A 15,411-nucleotide genomic window follows, 5' to 3' on the forward strand; every position below is an offset into this window, starting at 1 on the left:
CCTCTCCCTCTCTTTCTCTCTCTCTCCCTCCCTCTCCCCCTCTCAATACACATGAATTATACCAAAAACAAGTAAAAAAGAGAGAGAAAACTCCCTCTCCCTCTCCCATTCTCTCTCCCTCCCCCTCTCTTTCTCTCTCCCTCCCTCTCCCATTTCCTCCCTCTCCCTCTCCCTCTTTCATTTCCTCTCCCTCTCTCAATACACACGAATTATACCAAAAACAAGTAAAATAGAGAGAGAAAACACAAAAGCAAAGGAAGAATGGACAATTCACTCACTGTAAAGGCTCAAAGAAGGGTTTGGCGGCTCCTCTTCGCCCTCCATACACCTCCTCCTCTTCTTTGCGAAGAGCAGCGGCGGCGGCGGTGAGAAGCCTTCTTTCTCCTTCTTTCTCTCTTTCTCTCCCTCTCAACAATATGCTCACTCTCCCTCTCGCTCTCCCTTTCTCTCTCTCTTTCGTGAATGCGTGAAAAATGATGCGCTCAGGTTTGGGCCTGCGTTTTTTTTCCTCTGGGTACAGTCACTATTAGCGTCACATTTGTGACACTAATAGCGACGCAAATAGCACTAATGGGCGTCGCTATACCCTCATATCCTTGTAGTACATCCCTCAACATGGCCATCTTCCAAAATTAATAGTCTAAATCCATGTTGGCCATGGAAGGTGTAGTAGATGAAGAATGTGGCGAGGTTTTCTCTTAAAGCTCCTTGTCTCACATCATATTGAAAGTGTATTCCCCCCAACAATCACTATTTCTAGCCCATATTAATCCCCAAGAAAAAGCTTAGGGAGGTCACTGTCATAAATATATATACATATCCCATGGGTTCAACATTATAGTGAATTACCCGAGAGCAAATGCATGAGACCTCCTTAATATAGTAGCTAAATTATAAATATTCAAAATGCTAACCTTCTCATAAGCCCATCAAGAGCATGTAGTCATGAGTCATAAATATAATATCCTAGAGAGTATCATGCATAGAATTTTAGAGTGGCCATGAATCCACATGGAATCCACTCCCTTCAAACTTGCACATCCTCTTGCATGTGCCACACTAACCCTCCCTCGTTCAAAAGGCACAAAGTGGTCACCAAAGTATCATGGTTATTGATGTACGATTTGCTCCAAGATAAAAAACCCAAAATTTCATCATCAAATCATTTTCCTTCTCCTACATCATTTGGTATCATAAGTTTATATAGCCCACATACCATATATTCATATGGATCTCAATGCCTAAAATCCATAGACCCTCATAGCTCAAATGGTAGATGTAACCCATCAAACATATCATAGCATGCATGCAGATTCCCCTAAGTCAAAAGATTACTTGTAGTATTCCAACATCCCATTTACAATCTAATCAAACTCTTGCAACTCATATAATATATTCACATTTGTTTCATCACCATGTACATAAAAGCATACTCTCCCTTAATCTAGCATCTATGGTTGTGTACCCTATAACATATGTGGAAATGAAGGTGAAGTAGCTTCAATGCCTCTAGCTTTACAACCATCATTATACATCCACGGATAAGCTAATTGCATAACATAGATATTTCTGTATACTAATAGGGTAGCACCTTGAAGAATCGAGAAGATCAATCATCATAAAATATGTATGTATCACATGGGTTCAAAATAAGAGATTTTAAAAATACCACTTTTACACATTTTTTACATAAAAAAGGGTCCCATACAAAGGGGTTAATTATAGATGGAATAGAAAAGGGTTATGTTTTATTAAGGGAAAATTCACAAATAAGGATATTTATAATTAGGCCTTGAATGCACGTAATATAGAGGGTGTACATATAAAGGGTATACATATAGTGAATTCCCCGAGCTTGAAGAGCATCTATTTTGGCTTGCAAAGATTGAATAACATCTATAATGTTCACATCTACATCCTCAATCATAGCATTCATATATTCTACATCCACATTCAAAACATAATTTGAATTCTCGATCAAGCTATCATCTTGCGCATTCTAAAACAATAATATGTCTACTTCTTGATACCATTAGCACCATGAAAAGCACTTTGCATCCATGTTACATTAGCAAAAATAGACCAAAAATTTGTAGAAACCACATCTGCATAATGCAAGTTGCCTCAATCTTTAGCATATAAAACAACATCCCAAGAGGAAGTGGAAAATTTTCAAGGTTATCCTGCATAATCTTGTTGTAAAGAATCCTCACAACCTAAGTCTAAATCATCATCTTCGTCTATATCTAGCCTAAAATACTGTTTTCTAATAGCATGCTCAAGAACCATATGTCTTGAACTTGTATCCTAGTTTTACTTTTTGTTCGTTTAAAATACACCATCCACTGATCTTCTAGGACACCTTGTAGTTGTGTCTCCTCGTAATTATTAAAGCTAGGACCAATTTAGAGTTAGTAATATTGATATGCATGGTACATATTCTCAATGACAGCATCAAATATCTAATTGTTGTCAAGAATCGCGTGATGGGGGGACTTGCTCAAGATGCTGCGCCGAACACACACAGAATGCACAAGGAGAAGCTCACTCAAGAGACAAGAGGAGAGATGGAGGTCAAAAAGTTTTCTTGCTGGTTTCTTCTTCTTCTTCTTCCACACACTTTACAATGTATACAAAGGACAGATAAGATACAACATAAAGGAAAGTGGCCTACTAAGTCAAACAATGCATAACCAACTACACTAGTCAACTAGCGCTATAACTATGCCAGCTATAAATAGGTGTAACAACCTAAATATAATAAGTAATGAGTCAGTGGCCATGTGAGAGTCATAATAACCACCGACGTGCTAAGTGTAGATGTGTGGATCCATCTAACCAGGTGGTCCATCATCAATGTCCGCATGTGTTGCGCTTGTCATCTCAACACTCCCCCTTAAGCTCAACTGCATCTCTGCAACTCCAAGTAAGCTTTGAAACTTTTGAAGCTTCTCTATACCCAATGCCTTCGTGAAGATGTCAGCTGCTAGTACCTTCTCTCTCACAAAGTGATAGTGTACCTCAATATTTTTGTCCTGGCATGGAACACAAGGTTCCTAGCCAACTGTATACTGCTCATGTTGTCACAATAAATGACAACTGGACCTTCCACTTGCACATCTGCCAACAACTTTTGCAGCCATACTACCTCACATACTGCAACAGTAGCACCTCTATACTTAGCCTCTGTACTCGACAAAGCAATTGTAGATTGCTTTTTGCTGCTCCAAGTAACTGCTACACTACCAAGAGCGAACATGTATTCGCTGGTAGATCTTCTATCAGACATACTACCAGCCCAATCTGCATCTATGTATCCAAACACCTGTACATTTGTACCTGCCTCATAAAAAAGTCCATAATGTAATGTGGACTTCACATATCTCAATATGCATCTTACTGCATCCAAATGTGACTTTTTAGGTACTTGCATAAACTGACTCACAAGATCAATAGCGTAGCTCAAGTCTAGCCTTCTAATGGTCATGTAGATCAAACTCCCCACTATCCTCCTGAACATAGCAGGGTCTTCTATCTCATTCCCAACATCAGCACTCAACTTTACATTCTGCTCCAACAGGATTGAAAGTGGTTTGCATGCTGTCATACCATACTTGGACAACATATCCAAGCCATACTGGCTTTGGGACAGCCATATACCATCATCACATCTGATCACCTCAATGCCAAGGAAGTACCTTAGCTCACCTTAATCCTTCATCTCAAACTTCTTCTTCAAAAATTCCTTGACTTCAGCAATCCCACTATCACTATCACCTGTAATAATCAAGTCATCCACATAGATGACTATGATGACCAAACCTGCATCTCCCTTTCTCACATAAAGTGAGTGATCAGCACCAGAAACATAAAAGCCAATATTGACAAGATACTCTCTGATCTTGTCAAACCATATGCTAGGTGCTTGCTTGAGGCCATAGAGTGCTTCTTCAACCTGCACACATACGTGGGATGCTCTAAATCTTCATAACTTGCTGGTTGATCCATATACACTTCTTCCTGCAAATCACCATGCAAGAAGGCATTCTTCACATCCATTTGCTGCAATCTCCAACCTTTGGCTCCTGCCAAAGCATCACACATCTGACATTTTCCATCCTAGCAACTGGATTGAAGGTTTCTTCATAATCTATGCCATATATCTCGGCATAGCCTTTTGCAACCAGCCTAGCTTTATACCTACTAATAGAACCATCTTCATTGTCCTTAATCTTATAAACCCACTTACATCCAATAGCTTTATTTCCCTTTGGCAATGATACTAGATCCCAAGTCTTATTGGCCTCTAATGCAGCCATCTCCTCATCCATTGCTGCATCCCAATGAGTATGACCAACAGCATCCTCAAAGCAAGTGGGCTCAACATCCTCAACTAGTTTCACCATATAAGCATAATGGTGAGCTGCATAGCCTTCAAAACCAAATCTTTTAACAGGGTATCTGACCCTGCTAGATCTGCGTACCACCGGATCACTCAATGGAGCCTTTACATTACTATGAGCTCTTTGTACACCTGGTGTCTTGACAGAAGGAATACCAAGCTCATCATCCAAGCTCTCTGAGCCACTGGGGTCTCCATCAAGAACTACATCAATGCCATCTGACACTTTATTCTTTCCTTTGTCTTTACCTGTAGTGCTACTAGATGCATTTGAAGATGTAGAGCTACTCCTTAGTCTCCCAGACCATAGACTACCAGATGATGTCTTTGGTCCACTAAGAGTTCATGATTCTTTCTTTTCAGCCTGCACATGAGTGTCATGATCATCATCATTATCCAATGCATCACCACTAGATGCATACCAACTGCTCATTTCATCAAAGATGACATCCCTGCTCACTCTGAACTTACTTGTGACAGGGTTATAACAACGATACCCTTTCTGCTCTAAAGAGTATCCAATAAAGACACATTTTTCTACCTTTGGATCAAGCTTCTTCTGTAGTTCATCTAGCACATGAACATATGCAACACAGCCAAATACCTTCAAGTGCGATACATTAGGCTTCTTGCCAGTAAAGCATTCTTCACGAGTCGTCCCATGAATTGCAGTTGTGGGAGTTCTGTTCATAATATAAACAGCAGTATGAACAGCCTCAGACCAAAAATGCTTAGGCATATTCTTTTCAGCCATCAAGGCACGTGCAACTTCTGCAATATGCATGTTTTTCCTTTCTACAATCCCATTTTGCTGTGGGGTATACCTGCATGTAAACTGTTTCTTTATCCCATGAGACCTCAGAAAATCACTGAACTCATTTGAAGGTACTCTCCCTCTCTATTTGACCTCAAACACTTTACTTTCAAGCATGTTTCTCTTTCAACTACATCCTTGAAAGTTCTAAAGTGCTCAAACGCTTCATTCTTTTCCTTCATAAAATTTACCCACAGCTTTCTAGAAGAATCATCAATGAATGTGACAAAGTATGAACTGCCTCCAAGAGATACATTTTGTGTAGGCCCCCAAATATTTGTATGCACCACATCAAGGATATTTCTGCTTACATCTCTGTAATGTGAAAAGGGTTGTCTTGCCTACTTACCAAACTGACATGCTTTGCATACCTTATGAAATTCTGCAACTCTAAATGTAGGCAAACCTGTAACCAACCCTTTGGACTGCATTAACTTCAGCCTTTGTACATTTGCATGTCCAATGAGTTTGTGCCAAATTTCAATATCTGCAATAACACCTTTTCCTTTAGCATACATAGCAACATTTATAGTAGGAATTCCAGCATCCAGAGTAAACATACGTCCAACTCTACTTCCCTTTGCAACCAACCTGCACTTGTCATTGAAGTCTTCTACAAAGCAATTTTGCATTAAATCTCACTTGTAGCCCTTGCTCTACCATCTGACCGACTGACACCAAGTTCTTTGTAATAGATGGCACATGTAATACATCTGAAAGACTCTTTGTCTTACCATCATGCAAGGACAAGGGAATTTTTCTAATGTGTGAAATTGGGTGGCATGAATCATCACCGGTCTGCACATAACCTGCATTTTTCAAATCTTGCATCTCTCCAAACCATTCTGCATGGCTGGTCATGTGATTGATGCACCTAAATCAACATACCAAACATCATCATGTGTTCCCTTTCCTGTAATAGCATTTAGCATATATTGCATAACAAACAGACATTCATTTTTGTCTTCATTATGTCGTGAAGATGATGCATAGTTTCCTTGCTGCAACTTACCACTACGAATATCATCTTTCTTAGCATAACATTGGGCTACAATATGACCTGTTTTGTCACAGTAGTGACACACAATACCAGAGTTGTTAGAACCTGTGTTCTGCTATCCACCTCTTCCTCTAAAGCTCCCCCTGCCTCTAAAGTTACCACGACCTCCTAAAACCTGCATATCGCCAAATTGCTATTCAATCTATTTTGCTGGTTGTCACTACCACGGCCTCTTGAAGAGAACCTGCTACGTCCCCTTCTTGAACTGGAGTAGAAAGCTTGGACATGTTCACCACTTTTTTCAGATGTCTCACTCTGCATGTTGATCTCTTCAGTGATGATCATAAGGGAGACCAACTCATCGAAATCTGGAAATGGCTTTCTGACATATACAGAAGTTACAAAAGACTTCCAAGCCTTTTCATTGTTAAGTCCACCCAAGGTAGACGACACCAAATCATCATCATCGGGCATTGCATCAATCGCTGCCAAGGCATCTGCAATGTTCCTTACCTTCAGTGCATACTCATTGATAGACATCTTCCCTTTCTTCAATGTATTCAACTCTTGCTTGAGTTGAATCTTTCGTACCTTTGTATTTACGGAAAACATACTTTCAAGTATGGTCCAAGCTGCATATAAATTCTCTGCATTTCTAATATGTCCCAGCATATTATTGTCAATTACTGCAGACAACCAATACATAAACTTTTTGTCTTTTGCATTCCATTTCTTTCGTGCCTTTGTCTCTTGTGCAGTTGGAGAATCACTAACCTCCAGCTCCTTTTCTTCACCTGAAACAAACTCGTAGAGGCCTTTTCCAATAAGGAAGTTCGTGGCACAGAACTTCCATGAAGGGTAGTTGTTCTTGTCAAGCTTCTCAATGATGGGTTTCCATTGTTCTCTGCCATTATCACAAAAGTAATACCAAACAGCAAGCAAATCTTCTGCAACCCTCAACCTGTAGTGTAGTGCACACCAATACACGAGACAGCCTTTTGCACTATCTGCTCAACAATACATGCAATCTGCAACTAGTTTGCAGATAAACCTTGTGTTTATTCGTTGGTAAACACCTTTGAACTTACAGATCTGAAATCTGTAACTTGTGCACCCACTTTCAATCAATACAGCCAAAGTCACAGTGTACCCTGAAACTGCTATCCGCAACCTTGCGGCTCTAAAATGGGGCCTGAAACGGCCTCAGAATACACAGCTCTCTTCGCATACACCAAATCTCACTGCAATCTGAGATTTTTGCTCTGCCCTGCTTCCGGTGCCTCCACAGGCACTATCCAAGAGAGAGAGTGGAAGAATGGGAGAGTTTCTTACCCATTGCTTGCTTGCTTGAACCTTGCTTCTTCTCCTTCACTTCAACCTTCGAAATCAGCCTCTCTCAGTGGCGCGACTCTGATACCATGTCAAGAATCGCATGATGGGGGGACTTGCTCAAGATGCTGTGCCAAACACACACAGAATGCACAAGGAGAAGCTCACTCAAGAGATAAGAAGAGAGATGGAGGCCAAAACGTTTTCTTGCTGGTTTCTTCTTCTTGTTCCGTGGAGCTCTAACACATGGGATATTTGATATGGTTGGTGAACATGCATGGATTTAGTGTTTAGAGAGAATTACTTCTCAAGGTCAATATGAAATCCAAAAGGAGAGGAAGAAGAAAGAAGTAGAAAGAGAGGTTAGGACCAAGAAAAGATCCACGCTTTAAAGGGCAACTAAGTATTGTCCATGCATTGGATCACTTGATGCATCAATACAGTCAAAATGCATCAACAATCTAATCTCATCTAGATTCTTGTATTTCTCAAACCATGGTAACTACAAATATACTTTCTTTGCTTGTCTTCAAATAAGCCAATTTATTTAAAAAGGGAGAACAATTTGGCCACCACAATACTTCCCATAGTTGCAAGTTGTTTCCATATCCAGGCTAACTTACTCATGTCATGGTAGTACTTGGCTATAGCCTCCAATAAGAAAAGCCATGTTTCACACATGTTTAATCTATACATAGTCCCAGAGATAATTCCCACATCCATGTTAAGCAAGTCTGTTTCTGGAGCAAGACTCAAGCAAGATAACATTGTGAAATCAAGCTTGTCCACGTCAAGTCTATACGATTCTAACCTTTAACATCGATATCCACCTATCACAATATGCCTTGTGCTCTCCAATTACATGCAGGCTCCTGAATTGGAAATTTGGGGGCTACTTATGAGGGGAAAGCTATAGAATATTGACAACAAAGTGAACTTTATGGCAATTATAGTGTTCTTGTGAGAAACTAAGAGCCATGCAGTGAATCCAAAGTGAATACAAGGCCATTTGCAAACCAAGTCAATGGAAGCTGAACTTTCTCAAAGGCAAGCTTGTATGCTTTGACTTTGCATCAGCACCATTAGGATTCAAAGGTGGGCTCGAACCATAATTCTAGACATCTCACATTGTCGAGCATTTTTTTGAAAACTGAAAACCCCTAGAAAATTTATAGAAAGGTTTGATTTTTGTTAGCTTAGTTGTTTGCAAGGTTGCTTGTTTTGTCATTTCGTAGTTGGATTTTCTTTGTTTGTCTAGCTTATGATTTGTTGTTTGTCATTTTGTTTGGTTTTTAGAGTGTGGAAACTTGATGGCCTTGGTCGATTTTGGTATTTATTTGGTCAAGTTTTGGAGCTAAAGTTTGCCAGTAATAGCTACCAAACATCGTTGAATATGTATATTTTCTTGTCGAGACTCTTGCACATCACACGAATTATGGGTTCACGAGCACTTCACATTGCTACTTGTGGGATACACAGCACTTGAGGGTTGTCTCCTGATATTTTCAAATACATCCATGCCATGGGTTGGGTTTATGCATATTTTGCACCATCGTTGAGCACTAGCACGGCATGAGGCCCACTACAGCTATGTGCAGTAAATCTTAGATCCACGCACGCTTGAGAGAGCACCTTTCAATGAGCACACACTGTTTCTTGTACCCGCAAGAATTGGGATATTCATCACCAAGTTAGGAACCTTTGGTTGAGTGGAAAAGGTGGTTTGATGAGTTTGAGGGTCGTGAAGGACGTCATTAGTTGTGAGATGGGTTGTTTTTATCTGGTCGACATATTGAGGACCATCATTTTTTTGAGCGATAGTGAGATTTTGGGTGGGTGGAGCGGAGTACAATATTTTCTTGTTGAGTGTTGAGAGATGATGTTAAGGATTAATTCTAATCAAGGAACTGTGTTTGTATTTTGCATGATGCATGAGCATGTGTAGATAGGCTAGGCACTCTATTTTCCAGTGCATTCATCTGTTCCAGTGTGGAACATTGCTTGTTTTGGAGCATAGCACAAAGTTCTATTTCATATCATATTCTTGCTAGGGCACATTGCATGAAAAAACAAGTTCATATGAAGAGAATATCCATTTTTGAAGACTCCAAGGGTGTCTACTCCATAATGGAGTTTATGGAAGAAGGCTTACGGATCAGAATTGGTGGGGCTCTCATGCATTTTGCGAGGAGGTACCTTCCAGCTTTGAACAGACATCAGGGAACAATGGATGGGAGCAGCAGGTTTGGATCAATTGCTCTTGCATGAAATCCATCCAAGAGCGATCAATGGGTAATTTTAGAGGTTATTGAAAGCCTCTTACTTGTGCAAAAGGGTGTTGTATCAAAAGAGTTTCTTGGGTCAATAAGCATTCGACGGAACGCGGACATGGCGACCTGAGCTGGCAACTTCCGGAAAACAAAGGCAAGGAAATTGTCTTCTTTTATTTTTGTGATCTGGGAGGATTTCAAACTCTGCACCAGAGTACGTGTAACTCGTTGTTAAGCAGAAGATTGTTCAGAATCAGCGACGACTGCAGAATAGGCGACGTTCTTTGATTGCGGGCAGATTCGACGGCATCCCTTGATGACACGAAGGTGGCAAATGGAAAACAATAAAAGCTTTAGAAAAGCCTAAAGTCTGCGAGCTTTCAGCATTTAAGCTCAAAAAACTTATTAAAAAGAAAGCTTTAAGGGATCCAAAAAGCCAACAGCCCAAAAATGATATATAAGCAAGGGGAGTACAAAATCCAACATATCCAACAAATCCAACATAAAATGATATATAAGCAAGGGGAGTACAAAATGCAAGCATTCCAATGATATATTGTTACTAGTACTCAGTATATCCCAATCATTGACCTCTTATGATCTAGGTATACTTACTTGAAAGGTCTATTCTTGCAAGGCTTACACAAGCTCCTCCTGCAAGTGCTCGATTACCACCGTAACTATCAATGATAGATGAGGTCTTTGTCACACCTCAAAACCTATTCAAAAAAGGATTGATGAAACACAGTGCCCTCACGGAAAACAACTTCCTTACATTGAAAACAAAACAGTACAAACCAAAAGAGCTTGCATGTGCATTCAAAACCAAGAGACAAAGCTTTATCTTTGACTGCTACATTAGCATTCCATTCAATGTTATCAATTGGCTCTATGCAAGAGATGTAGAGTTATTTCTTGCTATATTCATTCCATACCAAAATTGTGTTGAACAAACCCCTTAAATTTCCCACACAATCTAAAACTTCAACTTGGAACAAGCTCTTACAAATTTTTATGCACTTGTATCTAGCCTAATTAAGAAGCACATACGCATTTCTACCTTTCCCATAGTCTATTTCTAGTGAGACATGCTTATCCAGAGTAGATCCTTTTAGATCTTCATCTGTTGTCATAACTATAGCAGGCAGGACAACTTGTTGTTTGCCCAGCTGCTATACCATCTTTCATTGTTGATGTCACCCAGCTAGCAAACTTGGCATTTTCTACACACTGGATTGCATATCCAATGTCATTTGACATATGTGGACTATTACTGCTATTGTGTTTCTTTAAACATAGCTCTTCAAATAACACATCTTCTTAAATATCTTATGAGCCACTACTTTTCCACAGGTGTAAGCATTGATTGATAGCAATGATTGACCAATAGATCACAGTGTATAAATCACACAGCATTGGTTGATGGGTGAAGCTTGACCAAGAGAGCTGCAATATAATCACACAAACGATAAGAATTGAAGCTATGCCTTGGGAGAGAGAAGAACACAAAAAATAACAATGGAAAAAAGAGCAAAGAAGAATGATAGAGCCACATATCCATGGGACTCATGGATGCGCTTTTCACGTAACTTCATCCAAAATGAGTTTGGATTCATATCACAATACCAACATGTATAAGCATTCTAAAATCAACATGATTGTGAAAAATTGAGGTGTCAAAACCATGAAGGGCAGATGCCTTGTAAGTATCATTAAGCTCTTTTATGTATCTTCTACATATATTCTCTCTTGTGAATACAACATTCCAACAATTAAAGTTAACTTTAACAACACCAGCATACTCAAGTACCCAGATTTCAAGAAAGGCTAGTCCTACTCTACATGAATGCATCAATTACAGGGCTCGGAGTAGTCTTGATATTGCCAAAGACAACCAACCCAATGGCAACCAATTTGCTTTATCAGAATTGGCAACGAACCTGCAGCCTGCAACGTTATCATCAGGGATCATACTGCATGGGGAATCTGCAATGCCATTTGTGCATCAGCTTGCTGGGGAATCACTGAGGGAAGGATCCTTCTTAGTTCAGCCTGATTCAGAAACATCGCAAATTGGACTATCGTTGTAACTTCATGTTTCAACCTCACCATCCATGCTACATTCTCCAGTGGCACACGTGGACTACCATACACCCGATGCTTTCATGTTAGACCTCGGTGGAAAATGACAAATTTTGAAGCCAATTACTCAATGACCAAAAATAAAGTGGTTAGATTTTTCTCAAGGTCTTATTGACTAAGAGACTAAAATAGTAGCACAAAGACCTAGCAATGCACTCTTTGTCAATCACAAAACAAACCTATGCTCAAACTGGTAGGTTTATTACAATCAATACAAGTAACACACCCTTTTCAGTTGGTCAATTGGGATTTAGTGGGTCCTTTGCTAGAGTCATTCAACGATAATACATATTTGATTGTGATGGTTGAGGGTCTGACATGCTTGTATGAAGTGTGTGTAGCATCACATACAAATATAGCAAACGTTGCCAACTTTCTTTTTAAAAAGTGTGATGGTGAGACAAACATGTCCAGAGCATATCCTTCCAAATAGAAAAGATAATTTACATGAGCTACTGGATTCTTACCACATGTTTGGGGCTTCAATACATATTTGCATCTTAACATCATCCATAAACTAGACTGATAGGGAGACTCAAACATATGCTTGCTCTCAAGATCCATAGATGGGGCTAACATGGTGCCTTAGTAGAACCATCAAATAGTTGCTTGCTCTCTAGATTGACCACAAACAACAACCTCTAGATGCAACTCAATCGGATATAATGTAGCTTCATTTGCAGCCCCAAAAGCCAAAATGTCAAATACTAGCATGCATTTGAATGCATATCAAACCATGATTCATAGATATTTTCAATGAAATTAATTAAAATATCAAGAAGAAGATGAAGCTCAATTAAGGTGTTCATGCACTCGGTCATGTTGTTGGCAATAGATGATGGGACCCAAGGAAGTTAGGTAACCTCTGACATTGACTCACTTCCTAGGTAGCATTTTGTTATAGGGAGTGAAGGGTGGGAAATTAGAGAAGGTACCTTCATTTTATTGACAAGATTTCAATTACACTCTCTTTAATTGTAATTATCTTTGCCTTCTTTCTTTCACTCTATTTCTCTCTCTCCCTCCCTCCCTCCCTCCCTCCCTCCCTCTGTCTCTCTCTCTCTCTCTCTCTCTCTCTCTATATATATATATATATATATACCTCTCCTTTTTTACTTTTTTCCTCTCTTATCCTCCCTACCTCTACTTTCTCTCCATCAACTCCCTATTCTCTTTCTCTCTTTGCCTCTTCTCTTCTCTCTCTCTCTCTCTCTCTCTCTCTCTCTCTCTCTCTCTCTCTCTTTGTGGATCATATTGGCTAGGATTAGATGCTTAGGCATATTGAACCCACAAGCGAGGGACAAGCACATTGGATTGCCATCATTAATGCTACACATCAAGAACTTTGAGATCTCGGGGAGGATGATAGGAATAGTAATGGATCATGCCATGTTGACCTTTACAGTCTCTTGGAGACACATGAGAGAGACTACACCATATCTCTCCAAGCACCCTAGATATCACTTTACAGAAGAAACTTCACATATATACAATGGATCTATGCGTGAGAGATTGCATATGCTAGATTTAAGTAGATCACTAGCAGAATGCACAAGTAGAGGCCTTGCAAGAAATATATGAAAATACCCCTTATCTACCCCCTATTTATGGGACCTTACCTTATAAAATGTACCTTCCTTCCCTTAAATAGCCCCCCTCCCTTACACTCACGTGGTTCCATACGTTAAACCCTAGTGGACCCCCCGGGATGTGAGGGGCTCTTGAAAATATGGTTAGACCGTACTATACTCCCACTATTTAAGAGTGGCAACCCTTTCAATCCCAATAACAATAGGACCATCATGATTCGCCACAAACGAGCTAAGATATATGGATCGATATTGGAGAACATGAGATGTGAGTTTTCTAAGAGTTTGAGTTGAAACCTAGCTTGGAGATCATTTTCTTGGCATAGCAATGTAATATTCTACCATCATACTTAGACGAAGTGATTGATTTAAGAGATTGGCAAGGATAGTGAAGGTACTTTCCCAAGATGTTCCCTTTCTTGGGCTTTTTACATGGGTTAGAATTTCTTTTACTAAAATAGTAGTTCCAATTCTTATTTCTAGACCTAAATGCAATCTTGTATCCTAATGATCTTAGTACACAATTGCCTTGACATAGTGAGACAATTTATCTAAGGGTTAACTAATGTAGTGTATTACCAAGTTACTCTTTAGATTTACAATGCAATGAAATATGACTACTTTTGGGTGTATAATTTAAAGTATTAATTAAATGACATTGTCTAATGCTTTATGGAGACCTTGAATATTTGGAAATTTACGATATGATTGCTTGTCCAAACAAACCACTTTTGTAGTCAACCAACACCAAAATCATGAGTTGCTTGACTTAAATGAGTCTCATGATGTATCTCCATGTGCACTGATAACGAAACTAATCATGTTTATAATCTTATCCTTTGGTAGCATATGTTGTAGCCAAGTAATAATGTTTCAAATTTCCAGTTTATATCTTTGTTTCAACCTTTGTGGTTACACCACATGCTTATAAGAATAGCTAAATGGGGGGGGGAGGATATTGTTGTAATCACACCACATCTTTGATGACAATGGGTGTTGATATACTTGATGTTTGACTATAGGAACTAGGCCATAGAGAGTGAAAGGACAAAGGTAGGCACAATTGCATGGATGAGTTGGCATTACTATATGTATTCATCCCTCTATATAAAGCAATATTGAGTAATTAAATCTCAATTTTCCTTGGCATTAGAAATGGCTCTCTTGTATTCCCCGCATAGACTTTAGAAGGTTTAATAGCATTGAATGCTAGGTAGAAGGGACATATTTTCAAATAGAGTTAGTTTTAAATGTAGTAGGATTAGGTGTACATGGGATAAAGACTAGATGGAGAATCCATCTCTTTCTCACATATTTTAGGTTTTTTAATTAAGATAAAAGTAATCTTAAAAAAACCAAATGGCCTTTTGATACAACTTAGTGAATGGAAGTTAGTGTAATTAATTACCGAGACATAATACGTTGGTAGGCATAAGAAGAGTTGTTAAGTTTAATCACATCATGCTATGATTTGACTAAGTGAAGTCAAAATAAATGAGAGATGACAAGGAGTAGAACATCAATTTATTTGCCCATAAGGCATAATCTCACACCTTGCCGCCTTGAAAAGGGTTCTAGAAAACAGCCCTAACTAAGTGAATTCTTTGCCCATAAGGCATTATCTCACCCCATGCCCCTAAAATGGGGTTCTAAGAAATGATCCTAAGTAAGTGAATGATAGGAATTATTTTAAGAACCGAATGAACTAATCAAGTCCACTCAGCCATAGTGCACCTCCGTTAAGGGAAACTACCCTCTCACATCCCATGCATGCACCCAAATCAACTTTAGTTTTCTAATTAAGTCATAATACATTCACTCTAGAAACATAAAAATAGCTTCCTTAATGCTCAAGTAAGTTACTC

The sequence above is a fragment of the Lygodium microphyllum genome, chromosome 2, assembly GCF_053477565.2.
Source record: "Lygodium microphyllum isolate KBCC chromosome 2, Lygodium_microphyllum_v1.1.10, whole genome shotgun sequence".
In the NCBI taxonomy this organism is placed as follows: Eukaryota; Viridiplantae; Streptophyta; class Polypodiopsida; order Schizaeales; family Lygodiaceae; genus Lygodium; species Lygodium microphyllum.